General features: G+C 41.3%; 1 protein-coding gene across 10 annotated transcripts in view; it reads right to left on the minus strand.

Annotated features, from left to right (window-relative positions):
* The window catches only part of FOCAD (focadhesin), a 301886-nt gene extending 290478 nt beyond the window's left edge, over nt 1-11408 (minus strand). For all 10 annotated transcript variants that reach the window (XR_014076742.1, XR_014076743.1, XM_081569987.1 and 7 more), the window contains exon 1: nt 11378-11408. The gene's annotated coding sequence lies outside the window, so the exon portion shown is untranslated. The remainder of the gene's footprint in view (nt 1-11377) is intronic.
* Between the last annotated feature and the right edge of the window lie 811 nt (nt 11409-12219).

Here is a 12219-nt window from a genome sequence, read left to right on the forward strand (position 1 = left end):
AAACAGAAAGTGAGAAACAAAGAAGAATCTATATCCACATCTTTCTCACCCATGAAGATTCATGAAACAGACCAAAATAAATTTAAAAGCAGGAAGCCTCATGTGCTGCAGTCCATGGGGTTGCAAAGAGTCAGACACAACTGAATGACTGAACTGAACTAAACTGAAAAGTAAAAAGAAAAATTGTAAACAACTTTATTTTCAAATTAATACAGTAACCAGATTCAGTTATCAACACATTTAGGGTTTGAAAATAAGTAGTTCTTTTTACGATGGACTCCTTTTTACCAGCTTTTTTAAGCTGAGCAAATAACTTTTACATAGATAGGATAAAGATGAACTTCAGCCAAGCCCAAATCCCAAATCAGCAGAATCCAAATTAATGAGATTTTATCATGCTGTTATTTATTTTGGTACTTTTTTTTTTTTTTACAAAAATCAAATAAGAGGTCAAAGAACACATGTCAAGATAAGATTGGTTCTTCACCGTTTCCAGCTGAATCTAATAGTGATGGAAAACGGGTCTTTGTTACTTGAATACATCATAAGTTTTACATGAATGCTTCAGCTGACAGCTATTATTTATCATAGCTAGACTCTTAATCTCCTATGTATTACAACCCTTTAAAAGCCCATGGTATCACCTCTGTGTATTTCCCACTGGGGTAAAAGACATTTTAAACACATAATTACCCGATGAAGTAACATTTACCAATTTTCCATTACACGGCTAGCAGTATTCATGGCTGTTTTACTTGTGGGGTTCTTAATAATCAGATATTAGTTAACCTTCGCAAGCATCCTGGGCAGATGATCATTAGTAAATCCTTTCACATTAGAAGAGACACCAAGCAGTATATTCAAGAATCAGAAGAGGATTCTGCAATGTAATGCTAATATCCAGTTGGCACAGTATAGTGTATAGAATGTCTTTCAGATAAAGTCAAGAACTTTATGTAAAGAAAGAAGAAGGATGAAGAGGAGGTGGAGAAGGTGGGAAGAGAAGGAACATTAGCTCCTCATGAGAATAATTTTTAACCTCCCAAATTTTAAAACCAATACATACAATTTTCACATGTACAGGGTTCAATGGAACTTTTCAACGCTGTGTTGGAAGTAAATGACTGACTAGAAAAATGACAGTGAATCGGCAACTCACAATAAAGCCAATGCTCAGAGCTTCATTTCAACTTCAAAATCTACTTCTGCCTCTCAGTCCAAGCTCCCATCCTATTTAGGAAAGTGCTCCCTACCTGTCTTATCTCCAAACTGATATCCATAGGTCCTCAAAGGCCAGATCAGCTCTTTAAAGCCACAGAAGTAAGGCAGGATCAGCATGGTTCCCAGGACCACAGCCTCTCCCCACTCCCTAGCCCACTATACTCAATTCCATAGGGAACTTAGCACAGTAAAGTTGAAAGTCTGGGGCAGGTCAACAACTAAACCCCGTTTGTGAAAGTGGGCTGTCAGGGTACTCACTGAGCATTGGACCTTAGCGTTTGGCACTTCTAGGCAATATCCCAAAGTGTGGCACATGTGCTTCAAATTCTAGCCACCTCCCAATTCAAAAGTATAAGACTACAAAAGCCTTTAAACTGGCACTTTTTTTAAAATTTATTTTTTAATTGAAGGATAATTGATTTACAGAATTTTGTTGTTTTCTGTCAAACCTCAGCATGAATCAGCCATAGGTATGCATATGTCCACTCCCTTTTCAACTTCCCTCCCATCTCCCTCCCCAGCCCACCCCTCGATGTTGATACAGAACCCCCACCCCCGTTTGAATTTCCGGAGACATACAGCAAATTCCCATTGTAAAGCCAGCGTCTTTTGTGCAGTCATTCACTGATTGCTCTAAAAGGTAAGCTAAGGAATATGTAGATAAAGTATTGATTAGTAATGTAAAACAGTTACAAAGTTTTAATAATATATAGACATGCTTATGGCAGAGTAAAAAAACTGAGAGAAATTTTTATACACAATCATGAACACAACCAAGTTTAAACTACAAATATAAACACAAGACTAAGGGAAAAAAGTGAATATGCAAAAATGTTAAGTGCATTTCTAGTTAATAAGTTGATGACTGATTACATACTATTACTTTTCTCCTGATATTTGCTACATTTAACACCCCCCCCCACAATGGTCATACATTACTTTTGTACATTAAGTAGAAATTATTACTTCTCTTCAAATAAAAACTCAATTTTTCTAGTCTCAATAAAAAAAAAGTAGTAATCCTACTTATTCACTGGGAACCATGGTCTTTTATCACTGTCTAAAGAGGCAGTTTCACCACAGAACACACCAAGATAAAAAGCCTCACTTGATCCAATTACACCACTTACTATGAGCTATTTAATGAGAAAGTCACACCTTGGAGTTATTAGATGCTATAATGGTCCTGCAGTGTTCCAAACAACTAAGCTAACAGAATTACCTTTGATTCTAAATCATTTGCCAGGAGATTAATCCATCTGGTCCCTGAAAAAAATTAAGTATTCCTCCAGTGTGTTCAACTTCCTCCAATCTCATTTTAGTTAAGGATGTCGGCCTCTGTTGACAGAGGAATTTTTTAATAGATTTACTGAAGTATAGTGGATATACAAAGAAATCACATATTTAATGTGTGCAATTTGATGAGTCTGGACATGTGCAAACACCCGTGATGCCATCACCACAATCAATGTAACAGACACATGCAACACCTTCCAAAGTTCTCTTGTGTCCCTTTTTTTTTTTTCATTTTTTGGCATACACAATATTGTACTTTAACAACTGGCATCAGGCTGTACTGCTGCTGCTGTTGCTAAGTCGCTTCAGTTGTGTCCGACTCTGTGCGATCCCATAGACAGCAGCCCACCAGGCTCCCCCGTCCCTGGGATTCTCCAGGCAAGAATACTGGAGTGGGTTGCCATTTCCTTCTCCAATGCACAAAAGTGAAAAGTGAAAGTGAAGTCGCTCAGTCGTGTCCGACTCTTCGCGACCCCATGGACTGCAGCCCACCAGGCTCCTCCGTCCATGAGATTTTCCAGGCAAGAGTACTGGAGTGGGGTGCCATTGCCTTCTCCGATCAGGATGTACAGCAGATCTTTAAAACTTATTTATCTAGCATAACTGAAACTTTATAAAGGATAGCTATTTTTAATTTCTTAAATTACAGTACAAAGAGTTTGATTTTTCCTTTAATTTTCCCAAAATGTAGATACCATATAATACCTAAAAAAAATTGTTGTCATCAATAGATACATTTTCAGGAGGTCTTTACACGTTTTGGCATCTGCCAAAGAATACAGAAATGTCTTTCTGACATAGTGACATTTGGAAAAAGACCTAGAGAAAACAATGAGCATTCCAGACAGAAGGAATGCGAAGGGCAACAACCCTGAGACAGAAGCATGTGTGGCAAATTCAGGGAAGACCAAGGACACCAGTATGGTTGATGCAAGTGTGCAAGCTGGGAAGTGAGAGATGACAGAGTGGAGCGGGAGCCCAGATGACAGAAGCCCCTACAGATACTGTGGGCTCTGGATGTTTGTGAGTGGGATAGATAGTCCTAGAGGCTTTGGGACAGGGAGATGGTACACTTGACTGTCATTTTTAAAAGGTCATCTGATTCCTCTAGAGAACAGACCATGAGTGAGCAAGGATAGAAAAAGGGAGACCAGTTAAGAAGTTATGGCAATAATCCAGGAAAGAAACCATATCGCTGTGAACAAAGAGAACAGCAGTGGAGATGGTAAGAAGAGGTCAGACTTCACACTTATTTTGACAGAATTTGCTAAGGGATTGGATGTGGAATGTAAGAACAGTGAAGGATGACTCCAAGGATTCTAGTTCAGACAAGTGGAAGAAAGACGCAGTCCCACAGTGAGATGCCGAAGACTGGAAGAGTCATTTGTTTTTGGCCACACGGCATGTGAGATCTAGTTCCCCTACATGGGATTGAATCCATGCCCCCTGCGTTGAAAGTGTGGAGCCCCAACTGTTGGACTGCCAGGGACATTCCATTCATTTCTTTTTGAAACAGGACAACAATGCACAAGTATCCTCAATCCATGGGGTGCAAAAAGAGAAGGGGGCAACAGAGGATGAGATGGTGTGATGGCATCATCGACTTAATGGACATGAATTTGAGCAAGCTCTGGGAGTTGGTGATGGACAGGGACAGCACTGATGTGCTGCACTCCATGGGGTCGCAAAGAGTCAGACACAACTTAGCAACTGAACAACAAATGTCAGGAAGGAGAGGCTACAGGACAAAAGGGTGCAGTGAAGAGAGTACAAGCTTCATCTTTTTCTCAATTTTATTTGAAGCCAATCTTCACTACAACACAATTAATGTTAAATTTTGTATGCCTAGTTCTAGCTTCCCTGGTGGCTCAGAAGGTAAAGAATCCGCCTGCAGTGCAGGAGACCTGGGTTGGATCCCTGGGTTGGGAAGATCCCCTGGAGAAAGGGATGGCAACCCACTCCAGTATTCTTTCCTGGAGAATCCCCATGGACAGAGGAGCCTGGCAGGCTACAGTCCATAGGGTCACAAAGAGTTGGCACGACTGAGCAACTAAGCACACAGCACAGCTCTAGCCTGGATTTAAATTTGATTCATACCCAATTCCAACGCTGCTGTCAGCACTTGCCCCACTTCCCAAGCTCCGTAAGGACTCAGTGGCCTGTTAAACCCTAACTATTCTACAAGGCTTAAAATCTCACAAACTGAAAAGAGATAGAAAGGAAGGAGGGGAAACATTAATTAGTAGGTGGGTGGGTAGATAATCTCCTTACTATCCTGTTCCCCCAGCCTTCATTGTCCATTCCGTTTCATATCTCCTTCCAAGCTTTCTGCTAAATGTTCAATACATTCCACAGGAACTGTGAACGGGAGCAAATTTAGGATTCAGGGAGGGAGAAAGGGGTTAACTGGTTGTGAAGTGATACTCTAAACAGAAATGTGAAGAAAATTCCAATGTATTCATTTATTTAAAAAAAAAAACCTTTAAAGATAAGAAGTCACTTTGTTATTATCCAATTGATTTGTGAAAGCACCACCGTCACTGTTGTTGCTGACAATATGGTAGGAGATAAAGGGAAAACAGACCAGTTAGAAGGCTGTCCTGCTGTCACTTCAATCATGTCCAACTGAAGCGGACAAAGTTGGTAATCCAACTTTGTGACCCCCATGGACTGTTGTCTGCCAGGCTTCTCTGTCTGTGGGATTCTCCAGGCAAGAATACTGGAGTGGCTTGCCATGCCCTCCTCCAGGGGATCTTCCCGACACAGGTAGCAAACCCACGTCTCCTGTGTCTCCTACACTGCCAGTGGATTATTGACCACTGAGCCACTAGGGAAGCTCTTAGAAAGCTATGGCAGATTGCAAAAAATGGCCCCAAATTCTTCCCAATTTGGTATGCACATTTCTTTACAAAGTGACTTTGCTGCTCCTCTCATAAGTAGTCTACTTCTCCATCCCCGTGGCTTTGGGCTGTCTTTGTGACTACTTTGAGCAACAGTGGGAGAAGTAAAGGGGGAATTCTTAGTCTACCTCTCAGAAGGCCATGTAGCTTCCTCTTGCTCTCTTGGTTCTATTAGACCAAGCATGGGACAGGTTACTGGACCAGATGTAGCAGAGATAAGCATTCCAGCTGATGCCTCCAAACCTACAGTTGCCATTTGCTACTTGAGTGAGCCCACCAGCAAAAAGAGCTCCCCCCACACCTGGCCGCTCCAAGCCTAATCCAAATTGCCAACCCCAGAATCATAAACTAATAAAAGATTGTTGCTTTAAGCCACCAAATTCCAACAGTGAGTGGTAATAAGTAACTGATACAGAGACTATCACAACAAGAACATACACAATGGAGGCTTAGACTAGGGTGGGAGCAGTGGATAGTGAAAAGTACTCAGATTCTAGCCATATTTTGAAGGGACAGACAATAGGCTTTCCTAGTAGTTTACAAGTGGATTGTGAGAAAAAGAGAAGAATTAGGGCTGACAACCCAAGTTTCTGGCCTAAGTAATGGAAAAGATAAAATTTCCATGATCTGAGATGAGGAAGACCACAGGTGATATAGGTGTAGGAAGAAAATCAGGAGCTGTATTTGAGATTTCTGTTTAGTCATCCAAGTAGAAATGCTAAGTAGGCATCTAGATACATGGAGTCTAGAGTTCAAAAGAAGAGGTGTACAGGACTTCCCTGTGGTCTAGTGGTTAAGAATCCACCTGCCAATGCAGGAGACATGGGTTCGACCCCTGGTCTGGGAAGATTCCACATACTGTGTAGCAATTAAGCCCGAGAACCACAACTACTGAAGCCCATATGCCTAGAGCCTGTGCTCCGCAACACGAGAAGCCACTGCAATGAGAAGCCTGCACATGGCAATTACAGAGTAGCCCCTACTCGCTGCAACTAGAGCAAGCCTGCACACAAGACCCAGAACAGTCAAAAATAAAATTTTAAAAATATCAAGTGTCAATTTGTAAAATCCCACCTATGTAAATCATTTAAAAAGATTAATAGGTACAGACAATATATATATATATAAATAAACTGGGAGTCAATAGGGTATTGCATGTGAGCATGCTTGCTCAGTCGCTTCAGTCATGTCCGATCCTATGAACTGTAGCCCACCAGGCTCCTCTGTCCATAGGATTCTCCAGGCAAGAATACTGGAATGGGTTACCATGCCCTCCACCAGGGGATCTTCCCGACCCAGGGATCAAACCTGAGTCTTCAGCATCTCCTGCATCTCCTGCATTGCAGGTGGGGAGAAGCCTAATAGGGTATTATTAGTATGTGAAGACTGAATGGGGGGCAGGGCATATTTTTCAAAAGAAAACAATGGAAAAAAAAAAAAAAGACTGAATGATATGATTAAAGGACTGTGAGGACTGAGCTGAGGAGCTCTCCTATTTAAGAAGTGAGGGCAATAAGAAAGAACCAATAAAGGAGTTGAAAAGGCACAGAGGGACAGGAGGAAAGCCAGGAATTGTAGCATCTTTGATAATAAGGGAAGAGAATGTTTCAAGAAGCAGAAAGTGATCAACTATTTCCAAAACTGCTGATAGGAAATGGTAACTATGTGACAGGATACAGGGGGTAGCTCATGCTATGGTGCAAATCATTTTACAGTTTCTAAATGTATCAAATCAACATGCTATACCTTAAACTTACACAATGTTATGTGTCAATCATATGTCAGTAAAGTTGGGGGCAAAATGACGATCAGTCATGTAAAAGATGTGAATTAAAAACAGACCTTTGGACTTAGCACAATGAAAGTCATTAGTGACTGAGGAAAGCAATTTTTTTTTATAGTAGCACTGACTCATTTGAAAAGACCCTGATGCTGGGAAAGACTGAAGGCAGGAGGAGAAGGGGACGACAGAGGATGAGATGGTTGGATGGCATCAACGACTCAATGGACATGGGTTTGAGTAAACTCCAGGAGTTGGTGATGGACAGGGAGGCCTGGCGTGCTGCAGTCCATGGGGTCACAAAGAGTCGGATATGACTGAGAGACTGAACTGAACTGAACTGAACTGAGGGAGAAAGTCTGATGAAAGTGAGTTTAATAAAGAACGGGGGGATGTAATTGGACACATGAGTGTAAGTCTTGCCATAAAGGAAAATAGTGTGGTGGCATAAGGAGGAAATGGGGTCAAGAAAAAGTAATTATTTTAAGGTAGGAGAAGGAACAGCATGTTTAGATACTGAAAGGAACAATCCAATAATGAGGGAAAATGTGATCTTGCAGCAGAGAGATGCTGGAGCCAAATCTTGAAGTAGGTGAAAGGAATCTTCATGCAAGAGTGCACAGTTCTCCTTAGAAACACAACCTTATTCCCCAAGACTCTCAGTCCCAAAATAACTGGAGGGAAATCAGAGGTAAATGCAGGTACGCCCACCTCTCACACCCATGGCAACTGTCATTAGAATCAAGTCATTTTTCACACCTCCCAGACTAGAATCAACCTAAAAATGCTCAACATAACCTTCCAGGCATTCCAATAAAATGAGAGTTCTCACATGTGATGAAAAGTGCAGCTGACTCTTGAACAACCTGGGGGTTAGGGGTGCTGATCCTCCCTGCAGTGAAACACTCACACATGACTCTACAGTGGGCCCACCCTATCTACAGTTCTGCATCCATGGATCCAACCAACCAGAAAACCTTATGACAAAACTATAGTTCAACATTCACAATTACAACATTTGTTGAACACACTTAGCAGCCAAATTAGCAAACAGTTACTTATCTGACCCAAAAGATTAGAGGATATAATCTAATACACTGGAAAGAACTAAATTCTTCAGTTTAGAAGGTTGAATGAAACACTGGTTCACAGTAAGTGAAATTATGGATTTTAAAATAAATAATAACAAACTACGCAATTTGAATTCTCAACTTCCTTGGGTCTGAAGAAATATTTTCCCTTCATGAACAATGGAAAATTTTACAGTATTTAATGTCACAGCTTTTGAAATATTTTCAAAATATATAAAACTAAAGTAACTCAGGCTAACTGAATGAAATCCAATATAAATCAACAAAATTTTTAAATCCTATATGCAGTACTATTACTTCCAATGTGGCTTAGAATAGGTTAAAAAAATTATGAGGCCAGAAGTGCTTGGCAGACCCCACTTATAAAAACAACATTCAATCTACTGTTTGAAAAGTGTATGAGGTCTTCCGCATTGCTTGAAAACTCTGTTTCAAATAATTGAAATGGGAGAAAATTGACAAGTATCCCTTGTTCTATTAGCTTAGCAAATTTGTATCCTATCCTGTGGAAACAGTACACACAACTTCCATCCAATTTATCACTAATTGTGAATCAAAGATTTATATTATACTTATAAAACTATACCATATTTTATTATATTACTCATCTTTAGATCTGTAATACTTTTTAAGAAATATAATACTTACAGATTTCACATTTCCTAAAGAAATATCTATTGCCAACTTGATCAAAGTTTAAATTATCACCCTAGGTTTCTTTTTTGAGATAACTGAGCTCATTGTTATAAACCAAGAAATATTACGACCAGGTTTGCTGCAGACCCAAAAATAATCCTGACACTATTTCCTTACATTTCTTTCAAATATAATTTCTTTTTTCACTGTTTTTCTCCCCAAATTTTAATTTTTTTTCCTTCACACAGATATTTTAATATATAATCTGAATCCCTGAGTCTCCCCAAATTTTAAACCAGAAGACTCCACTTGGAGTTTTTTCCTTGGCTCCTGCATTTCTCTGCAGTCTTCCCATCTTGATCTGCCCCATTTTTAGAACTAGAAAATTTTTTTAAAGTTCTGTTTTCTCAAATTTTCCCAATCCCTAGCAGTGATATAGGAGTTTAATTTAATTCACTTAATGGTTTGTGAATAACAGTCAGAAAGTATCACAAGGCTATGAATGTGTGTGTTAAGTCACTTTAGTCTGTGTCCAACTCTTTGAGACACTATGGAGCATAGCTTGCCAGCCTCGTCTACCCATGGGATTCTCCAGGCAAGAACACTGGAGTGGGTTGCCATGCCCTTCTCCAAGGTATGAATATTATGTCTCAAAAAAAACTATTCTAGAAATTTTACACCTGCAGGAACCCCAAATGGATTACTTACTAAGTATCATCAATAAATCAACAAATGAAAAACTATTGTTACATCTCTATGAGCATCTTTACTCTCAAGCTGATGATTTGCTTACCTTTTGGTTATTAATTCTCAACTGTAAAGCAGCAATCAATTAAAATCCAGTAAATTTTAGGTTGATAAAATAAATGTTAACATAGACATGATATTGAAAGACATTAACCAGGTGATGACAACTACCAAATATTAACCAAGTAAGCAAATAACCAAGGCAGTTTTAGTTACCACTAACCTACTAAAGCAAGTAAAAATGCTTTGAAAATTGCATTCTTATCCAATGTTTTTATATCATACCTTTAAATGTAACATTTAAAATCTCTCGATTATTACATTTCAAAATTTAGATGAGTCATAGTGCTTTGAGTGCGGGAATCATATGTGAATCAAAATTGTAAACATGCGCTTGCTTGCTAGTCAAAAAGTCAATGTGGACAGATTCAGGAAGAGTAAAACATATAATCTTAAAATATATCCAGGATTTTGTAAATGGTCACTTCTCAAATATTAACACAGTTCAGTAAACGTGCAATCTGCCCATCCTGTCCTTGAATATCTCAGTATTACTAAACATTTCTAACCCCATCCCCTCACTTTACAGATAGGTGCCTGAGACCTAGGTCTTTAGTGATACTTAGCAGGACTATGCCTCAGAGCTATATCGGTCTGAGGTTTACAGGAGGTGAAAGTAAGGAAAACTGAATGAGGTCCCAGAAGAGCTATATAACTTATGATACAGGATCATAAGCTTCTGTGCCTAATCTAGAACCTGAAATTGAATCATCAAATCTAGACAATAAAACTGGCTGATAAACTGGAAGAAAAAGACAGGGAATGACCGTTTTCCTTTATGGCATAAGACCCTGACCATCAAGGAACCCACTGAAAAAGTGCTGAACAGATGAATGACTGATTGCAATGATAGTTGATAGCATGACTTCATTGATTTCAGAAGCTCCAAATTCAGAAACTAAACTGAGGATATCATGCTGAAACTAAAACTGACAGAGAGTAAGGGGCAACACAACCGGCAAGTCTCTGTAAATCTCTGCATAGCTGTTGCTGACATTTCAAAACATACATTCATACGTGTATGTGATATATATACAGAGATACAGAAACATCCTACTTCTTCAAGTAATTCCTGCAAGTGAGGAGAGAGCCAGGAGATCTGAAAACAGGCCCTGCTCACCCACAAGCCCTTGCATTAAAGTAGACAGAATCTGAGTGAGTCACCGGGAATTAGGAGGAGACAGTCACTCCAGGACAAGGAGGGGAGGGCTAGAGTCCCCGGTGCTGCCTTCAGACAAGGGAAAAGTAGGATGACTGCAACCTGCTGCAGGAAGGTATGCAAGGACCTCGCCGACCTGTTTCCGAATCAGGATCCCGCAGAGCCCCACCGCAGTCAGCAGAGCCGGCCCCACCCAGGCATCCGGGAGCGCTCTAATGCCGAAGGCCTACTCCTTCGGGAATTCAAAACCCCAGCAGGACAGGACGAGGGTAATCGACAAGACCTGTCCCCTTCCCGGCCGCCCAAACCGCGACGCGGCCCTGCCACCACATGCTCTATTACCCCATCTCCCATTAGAGCTCCAGGCCCACCAGGCCTCAGCCTCCCTCCCAGCAAGCTGAGTCAGGCCATAGGCGAGTGCCATCGGGCGACCTCTGTGCAGGAGGCAGAGGCCCGCTGCCCGCCGCCTAACACCCGCAAAGCTTACCTCCCTTCTGCCACAAGCTCAGCCCCACGCCGGCTGCCTGACGTGGCCCGCCCCGCCGTCTCGAACGCCTGTGGGCGGTGACTATGGGGAGACAGCCAATGGCCTTCAGACCTCAAGGGTTTACCCCGCCTCCTCCAACTTCGACCTGCCCGCCCCTGCTTAAGCGCACGCGCGTTCAAAGCCAAGGCCGCGCACTGCGGCTGGAAGGCGGCGTGGGCGGCCAAGCGCTCAGCAGCAGTCCCTGGGCAGGAAGGGTGGTGCGCGCGAGTGCTGGCTGTGGGACTGCGCCGCAGTGGGGAGTTAGCCTAGGCAGAGGCGGGTTAAAGGAACCCGCCTGGAGATACCACTGCAGCGTGTTCGGATGGTCCTGTTGGCAGCCTGCCTCTATGCAGCTTTTGGCGATGCAAAAGCAGCTTCTTGGTATTAGGAGATTTTGTTTCCCGGGGAAAAAAAACAGTACTGATAACTATAGGATTCAGAAATATTAATGCAGACAGCGGACTCGCGGTTTCGTTTCTGGTAGTCGCTGCTTGGTTATCTTTACTTCACTTGGCCAACACAGAACATTGAGGTTATTGGTACTAGTCTGATATATCCACCTGTTGAGTAGTCGTACACGTCATCCTGTTGATTTAATCTGGAGAGAACTGGCACCAGTAATTGTTACTTTTTATTGTTTTTATTTTTGGCTGTCCACCCATGTATGAACACGCATTTTCATAAGAAGACTGTAAGACACCTAGCACAATGGAACAGAAACTAAAAGAAGGAGCAGGAAAAAATGAAAAGATTATGACAAAATGGGATTCTGATTGTGGATGACAAAAGCGGGAATTATATAC

This window comes from Giraffa tippelskirchi, chromosome 1 (assembly GCF_054371585.1).
Source record: "Giraffa tippelskirchi isolate mGirTip1 chromosome 1, T2T-mGirTip1v1.2.pri, whole genome shotgun sequence".
Taxonomy (NCBI): domain Eukaryota; kingdom Metazoa; phylum Chordata; class Mammalia; order Artiodactyla; family Giraffidae; genus Giraffa; species Giraffa tippelskirchi.